Below are 22223 nucleotides of genomic sequence, written 5' to 3'. Positions count from 1 at the left end.
ACTGAAAAATCTTGGTTTCAGTGTTAGTGAAGGATGACAAGCCCTGTGGCAGCAAAAAAAATAGATGCATACACCAGCAAAGAGTGAAGTCAGGAAGGCAAAAGTTAGCACTGCTCTCTCCTAAGAGAGATCCATAGGCAAAATGTGATGTCATTTCCCCTCAGTTAACCCTTCCCTTAAATGCCTTTGTAGATCCACCCAGAAACATGTCCCATAGTTGGTTCTGGTCCTATCAAGTTGGCCAAGATTAGCCATCACAGTAAATTAGCTCCAGATTTGATACTTTTTAATCAATTGGAAATTATATTAAAAGTGAGGTTACTGTGACTCAGACGAAAGATTGAAAATACTTTGAATAATTTTATGAATTTTAGAGGGGTTTTAACCAAAAGTAAATATAGTATTTTTAAAAAGGAATTTTAAGCACAATTTTATTTTATTAAATATAATTCATTTTTACTTCATGTATACTGAACAAAAATTTGACAAAGCATAAATAGGAAACTGGGGATTTGAACTTTAATGAATTGTTGGATGACAAAATGATTTCAGAAAACTTTAGGATAAACACTAAGAAAATACTGGAAGCAATTATATGTAGCAATTGCAAGAGTAAGATCATCAAACTGCCAGGGCTTTACACTTAAAAAACAATCAAGTTGATAGATGGATAGATAGATAGATAGATAGATAGATAGATAGATAGATAGACAAATAGACAGACAGACAGATAGATGAGATAGGAGAGATGGAGAGAGAGGGAGGCAGGTGAGAATGAAAGAAGAGAGAGAGGGAAACAGAGACAGAGAGAGAGAGAACATAGTATTTGTCTTTTTAACAAGTTAATGCTTGACTGGACTATCAACCTTGGCTACCACTCTGATTCTTTTCTCCTCTGATACCTGTCTGCTTCCCCTTCCCCAGATCCTACTCTTCCCAAAGCTCAAGAACCTTCACCACCCCTACCTACCTTACTTGAATGTAATATTGCTCTCCAAATAATGTACCTGACAGCCTGATTATAACCGAGAAACCTCCTCTGTTGGCACACTCCTCTCTGTGCAATATGTGGCAATGTCAGAACCCATGAAAAGAAGCCTTTAAAGGTTTGTACCTGAAACTGTAAAGATAAAACCTAAGTTGCAACAGGGACTCTAGAATTCTGAACAAGCCTGGACTATAAGAGGCTGCTGAGAAAAAGTACAGATATGGAATGGGGCTGGCTCTAGAAAGAGAGAAAGAGACAGTGTGCTAGAGGTAGAAGTGCTAAAAGTAGTGCGATAATGAAATCTCTCCGGAGTCTAGAACAGTGGCTTATCAACCACAGATGCCAAAATGATACTGTAAGATTTAATATTTTTACTGCTGGTTTTCAGTCTTGCTTCAGTCTCATCATTCCTCACTTTGTCTCCATTCTTCCCCTTTAGAATGGGAATACTTGTTCTGTACAATTACATATTAAAAATAATTTCTTAATTTTAGAGGTATTCATGGTGCCAGAGATTGATTTAAACGTTCAAATAGTGTTGGAACCATTCAAAATTATGAGGACTTCTGAAGTTGGACTGAGTGAGTTTTGCATTTAAGAGAAAGCTATGAGCCTATAGGGACAGTAACTGGAAGGTTTTAACATAAAAATGATGGGGTTTGAGTGTTAGGTTGACAAAGGGTGCATTTGTTTTGAAGGATTATTAATATTGAATTATTGTTTAATCAGTGGTTACTCCTTAACCAGATTTATACCCAAATAATCACAAAGCAAGACCAGGATCTATTTAATTAGCCTATAGCACAATGCTGCACAATAATTACTCCATCCTAAACTCCCATGCGAGTGTAGTTTCTTCCCATTCAGATTTCCCAGGTTATACTTGTTTTTAAATGATCTCATAGGCCTGGTTCATTTCTCTTGATGTTTCCTGGTCTCTCCTCCCTCGTGGCTCCATCCTCTCCTTCCTGTTTCTTTCTCCTCTCTCCTTTATACTGGCTTTTTTTAACTCATATCTTAGGTCCAGCTCACTCCTCCTGGTGCTCCCTGTTCTCTCCAAGTGCATTCCTCCTCCCATTTCTGCTTTCTCCTGCCCTTCCTCTTTCAGGATGTGCTACCCTGTACATCTCTGAACTAGTCTCTGTTACTGTACAACATTCGAACAAACAGTGACAAATGGTGATATGTTTACCTACACTTGAAATGACATACTTAGAATAAAAGTCATAATGTAATGTCCAGAGAGTGGAGTGGATAAATCAGCATTTGAATGAACAAGGTTAAGCTGCACACAAGAACAACACGTTTGTATTGGTTAATTTGATTATCAATTGTATGGAATCTATAATCACCTAGGAAACCAACCTAAGGGCGAGCTTCTTGTCTTGATTATGATAATTAAGGTAGAAAGAACTATTTATTTTGGGTAACACCATCCCATGGGTAAAGTCTCAGACTGAGTAAAGAGGATAAAACAAGCTGAGAATAAGCATTCTTCTTCTGCTTCCTGACTCTGAATAACATGTGGCCAACTAACTGCCTGAAGGTCCTGCCCTACTAACTTCCCACAATGATGGACTGTACTCTGCTACTGTGAGCCAAGGTAAATCCCTCCTTCCTCATTTTCTGTTTGTTGAGAATTTTGTCATAGCATGTAACTAATGTAGGTACCAATAAAGGAGATTGATTCACTATGCCGAAACTTAAATACACACAGTTGCCTTGGCTTATGCCAACAAAGTTCTGCAACTTCAGACCAGTTACTTGCATTTTCCTTTTTTTCCTTATTGTATGAGTATAACGAAGTCAAAAATACAAATTCTGTTTCAGTAATCTGCATATATATGCTGTTATCCCTTTAATCTTCACCCTCTCCTTTCTTCTTATCTCTTCTCTTCTTTCTTTTCTTCTTCTATTTCTTCTTCTTCTTCTTCTTCTTCTTCTTCTTCTTCTTCTTCTTCTTCTTCTTCTTCAAATTTTTTAAAGACAGGGTCTGTCTATATATTGAGTCATCAAGCTCACTATGTATCCAAGGCTGACTTGGTACTCACAGATACCCTCCTACTTCGGTGTCCTCAGTGCTGGCATCACACGTATTACTAGTATGCTTGGAATTAATTTACAGCTATAGATAATTCAAAGGTATCATGCTACTCAAGGAATGGAAGATTCTTGGTCTCTTCTCTGTAAAACTATTTTGTTATAATTGAATCACACACACACATATATATATGGCAAAATGGTAAAATATTAATATATTCAATATAATTTAATCTAGAATATATTTAGAATTTTATCAATTTCATTGTTAATTCTATGGATTCATCATAAATAGTCTTATGTTCCAACTTCTACAACAATTTGTATTTCATGTTATCATCCATTGCTTTTATAGATTTATCACATATAAAAGTATTCTTGAACCAATAGTTTGTAAAGTTTTAGATTCTAGCTATAAAATCAAATTATCAGTCCACATCCAGCATTGGATTTTAATATATAACAATGTAATAGGGAAAAATCAGAGGACACTGTATGTAATAAGGGAAACACTGAGAAAAAGAATTGCTTCAGTGAATACATAAAATTATTTCTTACTGTGGTCTTGTGGCTACCATGTAAATTATATTTCTGTAGTCACTTGTCAATGCATTTCAAAATCTCTGTCAGAAGCAAAGTATTAGTAATTCTGTTTGGTTTGGATTCTATAAAAATGTACAATTTTGTAGCTATTCTTTATTGACTTTTTCTTTAAAGTCAAAGCATAATCTATGTTGATTTATCTTCACTGATGTATGATGTTCTGCTGCAGGATAATAATGTAATTGTTTTATATTCTCCTATCAAACTGTCATTCAAGTTGTTTCTAAATTTTTATTACAGCAAAACATGCTGCTGTGAATATTCTTGCTCCCTCTTGATATATTTCTGTAAGAGACCCTACCTAAAATATGAATATGTGAAGGAAGGCATGCTAAAAACAAATTATTCTTAAAAATCATTTTCTTCTTTCTTTTGTATATGTTCTAGTTTCTTCCTCATTCCTAGAAGGATCTATGCACGATATAACATCATATTCACCTCAATTATCGTCGTCTACTAACGCTGTGAAATAATACTGATCCTCAAAGTTTTGAAATGACCTGTCTGCCTATGAAAGGACTTTTCACACCACTCAGAAAACAATTCCTTTAAGTTCAAACAGAGGCCTCAGTTGTTCTGAGCCTTAAGAAGTCTTCATCTTATCTACGATCTGTTTTCTTTCCACAACTACAGTTTAAATCTTATTTTTAACTTTAACTCACTTTCCCTTGTTAAACATTTTTAAGACTGCCAGGCGTATTGGCATAAGCCTATAATTCCAGCACTAGAAGAGGCAGAAGCAGGCAGATCTCTGTGACTTCAAGTACATCTTGGTCTACAAAGCAAGTCCTGGACAGCCAAGGCTACATAGAGAAACCCTATCTTGAAAAAAACAAAAACAAAAAACAAAAAAACCCAAACCAAACCAAACCAAACTAAACCAAAACCCCAAACTTTTAAGACAAACTAGTAAGGCCTTATTGTTGAAGACAATACCTAAAAATCTTATTGAATATGGAGAAGTTCAGGTGATACCTGAGCAGAGCCTTTACCCTTACTGACAAGTGTTCATGGTTACCAAAGGAAAAGTTTAAACATTAACTCTGTTACACCCCCTTCAAACTACAACGCTGAACTGCCTGAAGTGTATGCTGGTACAAGAGTGGCACAGCCATTGTGGGAGTAACCAACCACTATCTGGTTGGATTCATAGCCCTTTCCATGAGATGGAGCTCATGCCTGAAACTGGTTAGATTGTCAAGATTCTGAGACTAGATAGGCAAAAGACAGAGGGGAAACCTAAATACTATTGTTCTGCTAAAGAAATGCAGCAGTGAAATGACACCTAATGGCATTCTGCTGAACCTACAGATTAACGTCTCACTCATCCATCACCAGACATGCTTCCTCTCATACAGAGAACCACAACTGGTCAATGTCTGAAGATTGAGAGACCTTGGATCACCTACTCCTAAATAAGAAGCCTTTATAATGAAGAGATAGAAAAGTTGTTTTTCAACCCTGGCCACTCAGTACTTTACAAGATGGCCTCAGGGCTGTTCTACACTTTCCAAGAAAAAACTACACCTTCATACCTCTCCCGAACACCTGACAGCACATGATGTCCCAAGCTGAGCACTTGCTCCCTCAGGGATAAAATAATTAGGAAACAGTCATTTTAAAGGGCATTCCTAAGAACCAATCATGGTCCAACAACTCTGCTTACCCACCAATTCTGCTTCTGTAAGGGTATAAAAAACCCAGGCTTGGCTTATTCAGGGTCTCCAGCTCAATAGAATTGGTAGACCCTATCGCAACGGATCAATAAACCACCCCCTGCTATTTGCATCAGACTGAACTCTAGTGTCTCATTGGGCTCCGGGAAGTAGCACCTAGCCTCCTGGTCTTAGGACCTAGCCTCCAGGTTTTACATTTTTGGAGGTCCCACTGAGATAAGAGCTCATCTGAGAACCAAGACTCCAGCTGGGGAAAGGTAAAGTGGCCACCGCTTGTTTTATGTCTCACTGTTGGTCATCTCTGTCTTCGTTTATGTCTTGTTGTGTCTTTCGTCCATCTCTTGGTTTCATTTTGGTTGGACTGTTCCAGGCTCATGTAAGTCGCCTATCTGCATCTGCTGGACGGTGCAAGGGTACGGTGTACCCCCTGTTGGGAAGATTGGCAGACATCCCTTTCTCCAGGGTTCAGTTTGCGGGCAACTGGCGCAATCCAGTCTCCCGATTGACCACTGTAAAGCAGGTTTGGTTTCAGTTTTAGGCACATCTGTTTTTGTGTTTGTCTATGCGTTTTTTGTTTGTCTACTCATTCTTTTGTGTCAGAAACATGGGACAGAAGGAATCTAACCCCTTGACGGTAGTGCTTGACCATTGGACAGACGTTAAGACACATAATCAGCAAGCTGAACATGTTTGTGTGTTAACGACTGTTGGGTATGTGTAGTGTTGATGAGACTGACAGACAGAAGGATAAGACAGACAACCTCAAGTTTGGGAGACAAAACGAGTCGCTCCTGCTGTCTGATTTTGGTGGTTTGTGCTTTGTTTCCTTTTTGTCTTTGTGTGACTCTTGTGACTAAGAACCTTTTGTAGGAATTCCAGACCAGGTCTGGTTTTCTGATTCAGGCAGAGCCGGTTACGAGATAGGCTGCTTGGAGTTTGGTTTCTGGCAGAACGGAGCCTGCTGGCTCTCAGTACAGTGACAGTTCTGAACTTGGTCCTTTTCTTTCACCATACAGGTACATTTGTTTTGTCTTTCTGTTTGCTTGTAACATTTGGTTTAGAAATGGACCAGGTCTCAAACATGGCGACTTGAGTCTAGTGTCATCCACCTCCCACTTGAATACTGGGCTGCTGCTGAGTCCTTGGTAAAGAGGCTTGTCCCAAGCACAAAAAGCCCTCTGGGGACCCTTGAGGCTATTAGATCCTTGCTGGTTCAGAACACCTGAGCCCTTGGCTAGCAGAGGCTGAGGCACACCCTGCTCCCCACCTGGTGGAAATGAGATTGCTAAGGTATGCCTACTTCCTCCTTGTCTTTTAAAATGTCCCACCACTTACACTGAACAAGCACCAAGATGACACTGGAACTTCAGGGTTTTTGGGGTGGCTGCTGTTTGGCCTTGGTGAAGGCTTTTCCGAGCTTGCAGTCTGGTTGCAAGCCTGGCCCTCCAAATGTGGTTTGTTGGCCTATCTTAAAATGTATTAATGCATGTGGCCACTATATGTTTGATTTTAAATGTACAAATTTATTATGTTCTGCACACCTTGCTTATAAATTACTGGTTATTGAAAATGGTTAACAAAAAAAATTCTTTAACATCGGTAACAAAAGGTTAACTCAAACTTTTAAGTTAGAGTTGGAGCCATTCTAAGCAGCAAATGGCATAAGCCAACAGGTCTCTAAAGGTACTTTTAAGTTAAGGTTTTTGGGTAATTATTGTGCTGACTTAAAACTAGACTTATAAAAGATAAGATTTAAAACAATATTTCTTTAATAAGGTATAAAGCTACATATCCAGGCTATATAGCTTAAGATTATACTGTGAACTCTTATCTAAAAGTTTATAATTTGCTTATTAGATATGATGTTTAAAATTTAAGTTCAAATGCTTATTTAGAACATATATATATGAATCCATATATATATGAATCACATGGACTGTAGTCTTCCATGTGATTCCACCATCTTGAGATAGCCACATGGCATATGGCAATAATTTTAGAGCCTCTTGGTCCTAATGAGCTTGTTATGAAGGCCAATTTAGGGTAACAGACTGCTGTATTACAGACTTTGGAAATGAGTAATTCTTAAAGGTACTTTTAAGTTAAAAAATATTAATTTTGGAGCTATGCAACTGAATTGTTTACACTTAAAATTTTGGGTTTTGTCTTCTAAATTTATGATTATTATGTTCTATCTTCACTCAAAAAGGTAAAAATCGCTGCCTTAGGAATATGTTTGGCTTTATTTTCTGAATATGGCTATGTTTTTAAAAAAGCCTCCAACACCACGTGGTTGACCACCATGCTGATTCAGTGATAAAATGGCTGGAATCTGCCTTGCCATAGCCTCACAGCTATCTTGTCTAAGGACAGTAGCATGGCTAAGGGTAGCCACAAGGCTGGCAGCCAGTTTGGTTGTGGGAGACTCAAGCCTCTCTACTGAAGGCTGCCAACCTCATTCAGTTGCCTTCCTCAGCACCAAGAGCAACCTCTGTCCTTTAAGCTTGCTTTTCCTACTCAGTCTTAATGATAAGATGTGACAGAATCAGCAAGATTGCCAGTTCATCAATGAACTGTATCTCTGATCAAAAGTTTGCTTTTGTTATGTTGAGATTACCCAGATTGTGAGACCCCTCGAAAGACCACCAGGACTCGATACTGATGTAACAAACATAGAGTCTTGTGTTATGACCTCAGAACTTCGGATCACGATCCTTCCTGACGCAGCAGGATAGGAGAATGATACTGGAGCTTCAAGGGTAATGGGTTTATAAGGAAAAACTGTGATTGGGAGTAGGGGTCACAGGGAAGCAAGGGAAAAGCCATGGGCTGGGGTCGTGAGTCTCAGGAATGTGGTCCTTCGGGCAGGTTGGGTGGAAGCCAATCTCCAGGAAAAACTGTGAGTCTCAGGAATGTAGACTTTTAAGCAGGTTGGGTCCAGGAGGCTGAATCTCCAGGAAAATTGTTTTATCTCAGAGGATCATTGGGTGTTAATTGTATTTAATTGTTCCAGTGGGGTTTCTGGAGAGTGCAGGCAAGCCCATTTTATGACAGTGCACTATCCTTCCCGAAATGCAGGAAGGAGTGGGGTCACCTGCCAGACAAACACTCAGACCACAGCATTAAGTGTAGAGTGTACATTATATATAGAAAATGGCATCAATTTTGTCCCTACACCTTGACATTAATTCAGAAATATATTTAAAGTTGTACTAATAACTGATCCAGTTTATGGTCAGCTATATCAGTGAATCAGTTGCCTGATAGTTAATGAAGCAATTCCAAGAGAATGATGCCTCATTCCCTAGGTGGGGTATATGGGTTTTAGTTGTTCAACATTAAGGTTATATTTTGATTACAACATACTATGTATCAACTCTTTTAGGGTACTGTGTGTATATAAGTCTTAAAATGCTATGTTCAGTTCCATTCATTTTAAAAACGCTACTATCACAAACTGTTTAGGATAATTAAAGCTTATGGTTTTGTTAGGTATTAGTTCAGTTAATCACAGGTATTTTCTAGAATAATAAGTCAATATATAGCTAAAACAAGAAATTTATATATACTAAAATTAGACAGATGTGGTCCTCTGGCATTTATCTGCAGATTACAGATAACATTCTGTTTTATGTTTGTAAGATGTAGTTTACAGCAGATAGTTAAAGACAGACAAGGATTGAGCACAGTTATGCTGGCCCTCAAGTTTATCAGAGATCTGCTGAACATGGCATTAAACATATTTAAATTAATTATGACAGAGAATCCTACTTCCTAGCAGTACTCCTCAAGGTCTCTGAAAAGATTAGGCATAGCAGATGACTCCAACTCTGGATTGTTGTTTCTAACCACTGGGCAAACCTGTCCCAATGATTCAACTGCTGCTAGGCCCAGCATGTACTGTGGACAAACTGGACACCCAGAGAGTCATTGTCTCGCGTTGCTAAATATGAGGTGAGGTCAATATCTTCTGTGTTCTCCTTCCACAGAAACAAGCTCTCAACTTCTGTGCCTCTGCGTCCGATGGCCAGACTATCTCTGCCCATGGTGCCACGTTACTGCAGGAGATGACTGGGACAACTGTCTAGGTACCAGGACATAGCTAATCACCTCTGTCATTTCGATTGGTACATAAAATTATCCTTCTCAGGTCTCTGATTACTTTGATGGCTAAACTAATGGTAGATTGACAGTTAGAGGACAATTAGATTCACTGTCAATTCATAAGCTAGTCAAAACTACTAAGTACTAGGTCTCTTCTCTTATTTAAAAAGACAAACAAGCTTGCCTTACTCACAGGCTTTATGTTAAATGGGAAACAGTTTTTAGTGTAGCTCAAGTGCCTGTGTCTCTTAGTAAATAACTCGATAGAAAAAAGTTTGGTTTAGATAAGGTCTGAGAATCTGAAACTTTATGTTAGGCAAGTCTAAAGTATTTGAGAGTTTAAGAAAGCATTTAAAAGTTGATACATACAAGATAAAAATATTTCAAGTTGAAATACAAGTGTTTGAGAATCTGAGAAAATGTTTAATATTTGAGGGTCTAAGAAAGTGTTTAAATGTTGGTAAGTGCAAGTTATAAAAGTTAAAGGATCTTGAGAAAAGTTTTAAGTACATAAGTACAAGTTATAGATTTAAAATGAGATCAATAAGCTGGTGGAGTACTGGTTGCTTATTAATCAGTCCCAAGCTCAAGATTCAATTTCCCTTTGGTTGTATTCTGAATATAGACTTGAGGGTGCTTCTCATCATGCTAAAAATGAATCTGTCTAATCTATAAATCAAGTCTACTGGACTGAGAAAAGAATGTTCATGCTGTTACTGTGTTTCAAAGCCATAAGCCTACTCTAGCTGTCTTATAGACACAATTTTAACTCCTGTCTCTAAATCTGTATTTGTCTCAGCAGATTTTTACCTAGCTAATAGACTCCATCCAGAGCTGCTGAGATCTGGACCTGCTGGAAACTGATGTAAACCAGTCCCACAGATATGACTACTCCCTGTTTCTTCAACAGATGCTTTTGATGAAGTGCCCCATTAGCCTTTGACTAGCTTTTCAGCCTTTCTATGCCCTGATAACAGCGCCCCTAATGTCAACAAGAAGAAGTTACAGAAGAGAATGACTTTGCCCGTTTTCCCACTTTATAGGCTGAAATGCTAAGTAGGGGGCAACTCTCTGGCATGAGGGACAAATGGTTACAAAAATTAGACTCTTAGTTCTGTTTAAACCAGTCATGCCAGTCATGCTTTGTGTCATAACTAGTCATGCCTTGTGTCCTACCTAGTCATGCTTTGTGTCCTACCTAGTCATGCTTTGTGTCCTACCTAGTCATGCCTTGTATCCTACCTAGTCATGCCTTGTGTCCTACCTAGTCATACTTTGTGTCCTACCTAGTCATGCTTTGTGTCCTACATAGTCATGGTTTGTGTCCTACCTTGTCATGCTTTGTGTCCTCCCTAGTCATGCCTGTGTCCTACCTAGTCATGCCTTGTGTCTTACCTAGTCATGCTTTGTGTCCTACCTAGTCATGCCTTGTGTCCTACCTAGTCATGCCTTGTGTCCTACCTAGTCATGCTTTGTGTCCTACCTAGTCATGCTTTGTGTCCTACCTAGTCATGCTTTGTGTCCTACCTCGTCATGCTTCATGTCCTACTTAGTCATGCGTGTGTCCTACCTAGTCATGCTTTGTGTCCTACCTAGTCATGCCTTGTGTCCTACCTAGTCATGCCTTGTGTCCTACCTAGTCATGCTTCGTGTCCTACCTAGTCATGCTTTGTGCCCTACCTAGTCATGGTTTGTGTCCTACCTAGTCACGCTTTGTGTCCTCCCTAGTCATGCCTTGTGTCCTACCTAGTCATGCCTTGTGTCCTACCTAGTCATGCCTTGTGTCCTACCTAGTCATGGTTTGTATCCTACCTAGTCATGCTTTGTGCCCTACCTAGTTATGGTTTGTGTCCTACCTAGTCATGCTTTGTGTCCTACCTAGTCATGCCTTGTGTCCTACCTAGTCATGCTTTGTGTTCTACCTAGTCTTGCCTTGTGTCCTACCTAGTCATGCCTTGTGTCCTACCTAGTCATGGTTTGTGTCCTACCTAGTCATGCTTCGTGTCCTACCTAGTCATGCTTTGTGTCCTACCTAGTCATGCTTTGTGTCCTACCTAGTCATGCCTTGTGTCCTACCTAGTCATGCCTTGTGTCCTACCTAGTCATGCCTTGTGTCCTACCTAGTCATGCTTTGTGTCCTACCTAGTCATGCTTTGTGTCCTCCCTAGTCATGCCTTGTGTCCTACCTAGTCATGCCTTGTGTCCTACCTAGTCATGCTTTGTGTTCTACCTAGTCTTGCCTTGTGTCCTACCTAGTCATGCCTTGTGTCCTACCTAGTCATGGTTTGTGTCCTACCTAGTCATGCTTCGTGTCCTACCTAGTCATGCTTTGTGTCCTACCTAGTCATGCTTTGTGTCCTACCTAGTCATGCTTTGTGTCCTACCTAGTCATGCCTTGTGTCCTACCTAGTCATGCCTTGTGTCCTACCTAGTCATGCCTTGTGTCCTACCTAGTCATGCTTTGTGTCCTACCTAGTCATGGTTTGTGTCCTACTTAGTCATGCTTTGTGTCCTACCTAGTCATGCTTCATGTCCTACTTAGTCATGCCTGTGTCCTACCTAGTCATGCTTTGTGTCCTACCTAGTCATGCTTCATGTCCTACCTAGTCATGCCTTGTGTCCTACCTAGTCATGCTTTGTGTCCTACTTAGTCATGCCTTGTGTCCTACCTAGTCATGGTTTGTGTCCTACCTAGTCATGCTTTGTGTCCTACCTAGTCATGCTTTGTGTCCTACCTAGTCATGCTTCGTGTCCTACCTAGTCATGCTTTGTGTCCTATCTAGTCATGCTTTGTGTCCTACCTAGTCATGCTTTGTGTCCTACCTAGTCATGCCTTGTGTCCTACCTAGTCATGCCTTGTGTCCTACCTAGTCATGCCTTGTGTCCTACCTAGTCATGCCTTGTGTCCTACTTAGTCATGCTTTGTGTCCTACCTAGTCATGCCTTGTGTCCTACCTAGTCATGCCTTGTGTCCTACCTAGTCATACTTTGTGTCCTATCTAGTCATGGTTTGTGTCCTACCTAGTCATGCCTTGTGTCCTACCTAGTCATGCTTTGTGTCCTACCTAGTCATGCCTTGTGTCCTACTTAGTCATGCTTTGTGTCCTACCTAGTCATGCCTTGTGTCCTACCTAGTCATGCCTTGTGTCCTACCTAGTTATACTTTGTGTCCTATCTAGTCATGGTTTGTGTCCTATCTAGTCATGCTTTGTGTCCTACCTAGTCATGCTTTGTGTCCTACCTAGTCATGCCTTGTGTCCTACCTAGTCATGCCTTGTGTCCTACCTAGTCATGCCTTGTGTCCTACCTAGTCATGCCTTGTGTCCTACCTAGTCATGCCTTGTGTCCTACCTAGTCATGCCTTGTGTCCTACCTAGTCATGCTTTGTGTCCTACCTTATACCAAAGATTGGGTGCCTTCCAGATAATAGTCACGAGGACAAAGTACCTGGCCCCTGACACTCTTAACCACTTGCTATCCTTTATTAGGGAACGTATAAATATGGTCCAGATCATGAGGCTTAGACAACAGTACTCAAGGCTCAATGATGGAGCGGCCCTCCAAGAACATGAATTGTGATGGTCTCAGTCTTTTAAGATTAAAAGACTAACATAAGAGATGGGGGAATGGAGACATAGAAAAGTTGTTTTTCAACCCTGGCCACCGAGTACTTTCCGAGATGGCCTCAGGACTGTTCTGTACTCTCGGAGAAAAACCACACCCTCATACCTGTCCCTAATAGCTGACAGCACATGATGTCCTAAGCTGAGCTCTTGCCCCCTCAGGGATGAAATAACTGGTAACCAATTATTTTAAAGGGCATTATAAAGAACCAATTTTGGTCAAACAATTGTATTTAACTGCCAATTCTGCTTCTCTAAGGGTAAAAAAGACCCAAGCTGTGCTTATTCGGGGTCTCCAGCTCAATAGAGCTTGGAAGATTCCATCGCAATGGATTAATAAACCATGCCCTGTTATGTGCATCAGACCGGACTCCTGTGTTTCTTTGGGCTCCGGGAAGTAGGACCTAACCTACAGGTCTTAGGACCTAGCCTCTAGGTCTTTTAATAAAACCTTTCCCTCAAAGCTCAGGAAACTATTTAAAAAAAAAAAAGAACAAGAGGGCATGAGTGACTCCAAAGAAAGTGTCTTTTAGCACAACAAGATTGACACATGAATACACAGAGTCTGTGGTAGCATGCATAGGGGCTGTACGGTAATAAACAAGATGGAGTTCCAGTTCTGAGACCAAGAAGTAGAAACAAGTTCCCCATCCCTAATCAAGAAGCTATCTCTAGTTACAAAAGAAAAAACAAATTTCTCCAAGGAAGTCTTAATGGGTATACAAACAGCATTTTGGTGTGTGTATGTGTGTGTGTGTGTGTGTGTGTGTGTGTGTGTGTGTGTGTGTGTGTGTGCGCGCGCGCATTTCTGATGCTCTTTCTCAATTTCTTTTTCTTCTTTTGTCTTATTCTTGTTGGTCTTTTTATTTGACTATTTGCTTTCTAAAGAGAGAAAGAAGGCATAGAGTTGATGTGCAGGTGTGTGGGGGAGATGATGGAGGAGAAGAGGGAGGGGAAACCATGACCAGAATGCATTGTATAAGAGTAACATTATTTCCAATAAATATATATAATTAAAAAAGAAAACTGTAACATGCCTTGGATTTTACTTAACTTGTAAGATAACAAGTTTCTCTAGTACTATTTCATAGATGATAGCGGAAGACATGAGAACCCTGGTTCAGACAAAAATCTCTGCACTACTTGTAGCTATGAAGGCAGCCACCACAGCAAAATTTTCTATCACAACTTTACAAGCTTCAGTTCTCAATATGGAAATACAGAGAAATCTACCTAGAGCACAGACATCATGACTATAATTCAAAGAGAGGAGCTTTGAGGTTGGGGAACCCATAGCTCTTAAACTGGATAAAGAATAAGTGTGGTGTATTGTTCCAAAGAATGTATTAACTGCCTTGGAAAGCTAAAGGCAAACCCACTCTTTATTTCAAAATGAACACTTTAGTTTATTTTCCAATTACATTCATAATATGAACATCCTTGGAGTAGGACAGGAAAAAAATAATTCTATAAACAAGACATACGTAGAAAGACTTGCGTAAATTCTCTCTCAAACTTCATAGAAGAAATACATATATGTTGAAGAACTGGGTGTAGTGGTGATACATGCCTTTAATCCTAGTATTCAAGAGGCAGAGACAAACAGGTCTCTGAGTTCAAGGCCACCATGGTCTACAGAGCAAGTTTCAAGACAGCTAGGGTGATTATGTAGAGAAACCCTGCCTCAAAAAACAAACTAAATAAAAATAAATAGACTCAGAAAAAGACAACATCAACTTACCAGTCTCAAATTATAATTTTCCAAATTTGTGTTACTTATTAAGATGCATTATTTGATGCAAAATAATGAGTTTCATTCTGACCTTTTTCTCTGGTATCTTCTCTCATTCACTGCCCTGGTATTCCTCTAATTGTCCACTCCCTATCCTCTGGTCTTTCTTCCTATTCCCTAATTGTATCTCTTCTACCTATGAGTCCTTTTCCCCACTAGACATCAGATATTAGTGAAAACATTAAACATTTCTTTTACTAAGTTTGGCTTTTTTCCATTTTTTAATTTTAATTTTTTAAATAATTCGTTCAGATTACATCCAGATTGATATCCCCTCACTTATACCTTCCTGTTCCCCCCTCCCTCCTTCTTTCATCCTATTCCCCTACCCTAGACCTGTGATACAAGGGGACCTCCTCCCCACCATATGATCATGGCCTATCAGGTCTCATCCAGATAGACTGCTTCCTCTTCCTCTTAGTGCCACCAGGCCTCTCCACCTAGGGGAAGTGGTCAAATAGGGGGCACCAGAGTTCATGTCAGAGGCACTCCATGCTTTCCACACAACTTTGGAGAATGTGTTGTTCATTGGCTAGATCTGAATAGGGGAGTCTCGGTTTAATGCATGTATTGTCCTTGGTTGGTACAGCAATTTGTGCAGGCCCTCCTGGGTCCAGATCCACCAACCTTGATGGTCTTTTTGTAGGGTTCCAGGAATCTCTGGGTCCTTTTATCTTCCCATTCTTCCATACCACTCTCACCTGGAGTTCCAATACAGAGTCCCAGCATCTGTCCCAATGCCCAGCTGAGTAAAGACTCTTAGAGGACATCCTTGTTGGGCTAGTATCCAATTATAAGTGATGATGTACCATGAGTGCCTTTTGTGGGTCTGGGTTAACTCACTCAGAATAATCATTTCTAGTTCCATCCATTTGCCTAAAAATTTAAATATTTCTTTGTTTTTAATAGCTGAGTAGTATTCCATAGTGTGAATGTTCCACAGTTTCTTTATCCAATCTTCTACTGAGGGACAACTAGATTGTTTCCAGATTCTGGCTATAATGAATAAAGGTGCTATGAACACAGTTGAGCAAATGCCCTCATTGTGTGGTGAAACATCTTTTGGGTATATTCCAAGGAATTGTATACCTGGATCTTGAGGTAGTCCTATTCTCAATTTTCTGAGAAAGCACCAGATTTATTTCCAAAGTAGTTGTATAGGCTTGCATTCCCACCAGCAATGAAAGAGTGTTCCCCTTTCTCCACATCCTCACCAGTGTGTGCTGTCAATTGAGTTTTTGATCTTAGCCATTCTGATGGGTATAAAATGGAATCTCAGAGTCATTTTTATTTGCATTTCTCTGATGACTATGGACATTGAGCATTTCTTTAAGTATTTCTCAGCCATTTGATATTCCTTTGTTGAGAATTCTCTGTTTAGCTCTGTACCTCATTTCTTAATTGGATTACTTTATTTGGTGGTGTTTAATTTGAGTTCTTTATATATTTTGGATATTAGACCTTTGTCATATATAAGCATGGTGAAGATCTTTTCCCACACTGTAGGCTGTTGCTTTGTTCTGTTGATAGTGTCCTTTGCCTTACAGAAGCTTTTCAGTTTCATGAGGTCCTATTTATTAATTCTTGACCTTAGTGCCTGGGCTGTTGATGTTCTGTTCAGGAAGTTATCTCCTGTTCCAACGAGTTCAAGGCTCTTCACCACTATTTCTTCTAACAGATTTAGTGTATCTGGTTTTATGTTGAGGTCTTTAATCCACTTGGACTTGAGTTTTGTGCATGGTGATAAATATGGATCTATTTGTACTTTTCTACATATTCAGTTAGACGAGCACCATTTGTTGAAGATGCCATCCCTTTTCCATTGCACAGATTTGGCTTCTTTGTCAAAAATCAAGTGCCCACGGGTATATGGATTTATTTCTGGGTTTTCAATTCAATTCCATTGATTAGCCAGCCTATTGCTATCCATTACCATGCTGCCTTAATTACTGTTGCTCTATAGTACAGCTTGAGATCAAGGATGGAGATTCCTCCAGAGGATCTTTTATTGTACGGGATTGTTTTAGCTATTCTGAGTTTTTTTTTCATATGAAGTTGATAATTGATCTTTCAAGGTTTTTTAAAAAAATTATGTAGGTATTTTGATAGGGATTGCATTGAATCTATAAATTGCTTTTGGTAAGATGGCTGTACATTTTTATTATTTTAATTCACCCAATCCACAAACAAGGGAGTAAGTTTGGCTTTTGTATAACACAATGTTCTTCAGTTACATTTTCCTCACTATTAGCATAATTTCGTTCTTCTTTATGAATTAATAATTTATTATGTATATAAACCAGCATTTATTTACCCATTCAACTTTTGCTGGCATCTATGTAGATTCCTTAACTTGATGATAGTCAAGAGAAGTACCATGGTAGATGGATATATGTCTACTGGATTGCTCACTTTGGTCTCTCTGGGTCCATATGTAGAGGTGGGATAGTCGTATCCGATGGTACTTTACTAAGGAATGCTGTACTGGCTTCTATAGTGGCTATACTAAATTGTATTTCAATCAATATTTTGTAAAGGTTCCTCTGTCTCAGGCCATTTATATTTTATTCTTTTTTACCTATAAGTCCTTACTATAAGAGTAATCTAGTTCCATTTATCCACAAATTTCTGGATCTAGCCAATGGACAGGACATTCTCTACAGTTATGTGGAAAACAGGGACTGATTCTGACATGAACTTTGGTGCCCCATATTTGACCACCTCCCCTTGGTGCGAAAGTCTGGTGGCACTCAAAGAAAGAATAAGCAGGCTACCAACATGAGACTTGATAGCTTATAACCACATAGTGGGGGAGGAGGTTCCCCTCAGTCTTAGACCTAGAGGAGGGGAATAGGGTGGAAGTGGGAGGGAGGGATGAGCAGGAGGATACAAGTGATGGGATAACAATTGAGTTGTAATCTGAATAAATTAATTAAATAAAAAAAACAAAGAGTAATTTAGATTATGTTGCAATAATAACCCATAAAGTCCTAGATGTTTAATACAAAACATTTTACTTTTAGTTGAATTGGAATATGGAAGACTCTATCCTGGAGTAGGGAGATGAGTCAGTCAGTAAGCACACATTATGTAGTAATGAAGACTGGAAGAGTCATAGCTTTAAAGGGAAAGTTTTCCCAATACAAGTGTCGTACTTCAAGGTTTCCACAATGGAAGTGTTATAGTTCGGAGGGAAAAGGTATTCTGGGACTCAGAGGCAAAGAATACCACAAAATCACACTTGACAACAAACCTCACACAAGAGATTTATTAAAAAAGACACAAGATGGTGGCTGCCTCTATGGAGGCAAGAAATAGTGTGGATCTGAGGAGGAGACAGGCTTATATAGGGTTTCTTATGGGGGCAGAGTTTTTCAGGATAGCCTGGGGTTAGAGGGGTTATGTAGACTGATCTTGGAGAAATCTCAGAGATTGGAGGGATTCTGTGGCCTGACCTTAAACTCAAGGATTGGTGGGATTCATGCTCAGGGATTGTTAGGTTTTTATGTTGGGTTTTTTTTTTCACACATAAGTGGGCTTGGACCTTTTACATTATGAAGTCCTAAATTTATGCCTCAGAACATATGAAATAACAAAATGTAGTGTCATGCATTTGTGATAGCACTGGGGAGAACAGAGATGAGTAGATGCATGAGGTTAGTGACACAAACAGTCTATTCTATTTGGTAGGTTCTAGGCCAGTGTTATCCCTATCTCAAATAACATTGTGGATATTTCCCTAAAGAGTGACACTTATGATTGAACTGTGACCTCCACATACACTTATATACACACTCACACCCAAGTACAGTATTCCCTCATCCCCTATAGAGAAATTTTAATCTAGAAACATGCTTGCTCTGGCAAAGGATTATATCTAAAGACTTTCTAGTTGTATGTAATCCAGATGGAATCCAGACACTTTCTGGATTACAGTATGGAATCCAGCTGGAATATAGACACACCTTAGTACACACATTTAATCCTAAACAATGAAGGTAATGTTAATTTATAGAAGGAAGCAGCCATGTTTGAAAGTGATATCTAATATTTGACAGAATGAGTCACAAATAGGACACACCCAACTAATGGTAACAGGACAGGAAAGAGAGGCTACTTAAGAGGAGCACATGGAGAGAGAAGAGAGTGGTTTTTGTTTGTTTGTTTTTATCAACAGTTGATTACTAAGACACTTTTCTGCAAGTTTTTGTTTTTTAGTTTAGTTTTTTTGCCTGTTGTTTGTTTGTTTTGGTTGTTGTTATTGTTTCTTAAACAAGGTTTCTCTGAGTAGCCTTGGCTATCCTGGACTCACTTTGCAGGACAGGCTGGCCTCAAACTCATAGAAATCTGCCTGCCTCCCTGAGTGCTTGGGTTACAGTCGTCCAGCTCCAGGACAATTTTAAGATGCAGGCTGCAGAGTAAACAAGGTAGACATGAGTGAAGATGGAATGAACCAGAGAATGAGAAGAAGCCACATTAAAGTGTATTGCCAGAATTAGTTTGAGGTTAGGCAGATTAATTCTGTTAGCAACCAAGAGAAATCAAAAGAAGCCAGTTTGAATCAGTCAGCTTAGCAACGAGTGTACTACAGAACAACTGAGTTATACCAGCCAGTGAGAGTTCAGAAAGAGCTAGAAAGGCTTGGAATAGCTTTCAACTCATCCTCCTCCCCCAATCTGAAGAAATAAAATTGACCTTTACACAAACACCCAGCACACAGAGGCTTTATTCTATATTGTCACCTGTGATAGATATGGTTGTCTGTCAAGTTAACTATATCTGGACTGAACTGCAATCCAGAAAAGGAGAGCACACCTGTGAGAGATATTCTCCTTGCCTTAAGTGGTTGAATCTACTTCTAGGCAGGATCTACTTCTGGACCTTTGATGCCAGAAGACACACAGTTTTGATCTGGATCTGGATCTTGGATCTTTCATCTGGGCCACACCTTCTGTTGGAAGCCTATATAAAGATATGGAAGAAGGAAGCTCATGCTCTTTATCTGCCTGCACTTGTCTTGCTAGCAAATCCATTCCTTCAGTGGCATTGGAACCTGCTTCTCCAGGATTCCAGCATATACAGAAGACCAGATGAGATAAGCAGCCTGCTGAGACTGAGCAACTACTAGATTCTTAGACTTTCTATTCACAACTGACCATTGTTGAATTAGCTAGACTGCTGCCTCTCAATAAATCTCATATATATATATATATGTGTGTGTGTGTGTGTGTGTGTGTGTGTATGTATATCTCACACACACACACACACACACACACACACACACACACACACACACACACAGTGAGAGAAAGAGAAAGGAGGAGAGGAGGGAGAGAGATTCGTTCCATAAATTCTGTGTCTCTAGAGAACCGTGACTATATCACTTAAATTGATAAAAGGCTATGGTCAATGTACCATGTGTAGTGCTTTAGCAGGAGCAGAGAGAAATATTCATACATGGCCTAGAAATGTCATGTGCTACTGGCCAGTGCTGGTTATATGGTCTCATTTAACATCAGTGGTGTTGGAATAAATAAAATGCTTGTATGACCATTTGTCTCTTAGCCACAATTTGTTTAGATATTTTTCTTTCTTTCTTTCTTTTCTTTTTAGCTTTATGTCCATCTTAATGTAGATTACTGGTTCTGCTTTGTGTCAGTCTCTCAAGAATCTTTTAGATGATTCAGTTCAGTCCTCTGGACCATGACATCCAAGTCATGTGACTATCTTTATAGTATTATAATTGTCATTCTTTACACCATTGAAAATATGCTTTCCATTTCATAAAATAGAAGGTAAAATTGCCCTCAAATTTAAGTTTTCTCTGGTTTTGAACCTTAGATTTTTGATAATTTTAGGATCAGTTTTATAAATGTTGAAATAAAAACAAATCATGATGAAAGCCTGGACTCAGGAACCCCATAGTACAATGGAATAGTGAAACCAACAATGTGTAGGTATGGCTAAGATTCCCCTATGAGAAGGGTACTTTACAAGCCTGGAAGAAGTGGCCTTTAGTCCAGACAAAGGCTTCTGAGAATATATTCCAAGTTTCCAGAAAATACTTGAATTGATTTGCTAAGGAGCAAGAAACTCATAAACATTTTAATTAAAAGAGTTACAGAGGTTGGAGTCTTTTTTCCTTTCTTTTCTTTTATTTTTTATTTTTTATTTTTAATATAAAGCAACTAGCCCAAGGTCCAAGGCATGAAAGAACATGATACTGATTTAAAATGTAGGCACTGTGCTACAACTGGAGCATGAGCTAACTTTGGGACTTGTCAAGAGTTCAAGATTTAGAAATGGGTGAAGCCAAATCATGAAAGAATTCATCCTGCAAGAAAACATTGACAATTGTTGAATGAACTCAAGCATAGTGAGATTTCAGTGTTATGAATGTCATGCTTACCTCAGGCTGAAGGACTAGAAGGGAGATGAATAAAAAAAAAAAAACAACAACAAAACTGTAAGAAGTTTTGACAGTGTCTGAGACAAGCAGATGATATTGATAGACAGGAAACTATGAACATATGTGTTGTTAAAAAGATATAGTATCAGAATTGGGCAATTATGATAACTGGACATCAAAGATTGAAAAGAAAACAAACACATAATCCCAAGACTCTTGTGCTACACACACACACACAAAGAAAGAAAGAAAGAAAAAAGAAAGAAAGAAAGAAAGAAAGAAAGAAAGAAAGAAATGTTTTGAGTTTGGAAACAGAATTTTGTCTTTAATGACAGCATAGAACATCATAGTATAAGATATCATAGTATACAGTCTGTTGGGGAGCTCACGTAAAGCCCAAGTACAGTGGAGACCATATGGGAAAGACAATGAAAATGAGGAAAGAGTTTAAGGCATAGCAGTATCATAACTAAGAAGAGCACCTACAGAACTATGTTGGTATCAACACAGTATAAACACTTTTGTCTACCTCTGACTTCTCTACTGTGCTTTTTGAAAAAAAAAGAAATCATAAAACAATGTAGAAACAAACACCCCACAAGTTTTGGCCTCCGTAATACTTAGCCTAAATTCAGAATTGGAGAAAATCCCAAATGTAAAGTAAATGGCAAGTTGAAGTCACTTTTTAGTCACCAGCAAATTTTAAATATGTTTTATACTTGCAAACCTCTCGTCTTCTCTGGTACACTGCTGGGATAATCATGATAAAGCTCACGATATTCCCAGGAGGTAGGAAATGAGTGTGGCAGTGCTCTGTGGCATCCTTGTAAATAAGAACAGATGTTCACCCATCCACAAAATCATTTTGCGCCAGACTGCGTTAGGTCATGGGGTGGCTGAACAAAGGAAATCCCAGTTTTCTACCTGTCCCAGCTCAAGGAGATTGGCATTAGATGTAACTATTCTTGAACCAACTATAGTCAGGAAA

Source organism: Acomys minous (genome assembly GCF_964271855.1).
Source record: "Acomys minous genome assembly, chromosome: 8".
Taxonomy (NCBI): domain Eukaryota; kingdom Metazoa; phylum Chordata; class Mammalia; order Rodentia; family Muridae; genus Acomys; species Acomys minous.
The sequence above is the reverse complement of the archived record's forward strand: the minus strand, read 5'-3'. Positions refer to the sequence as shown.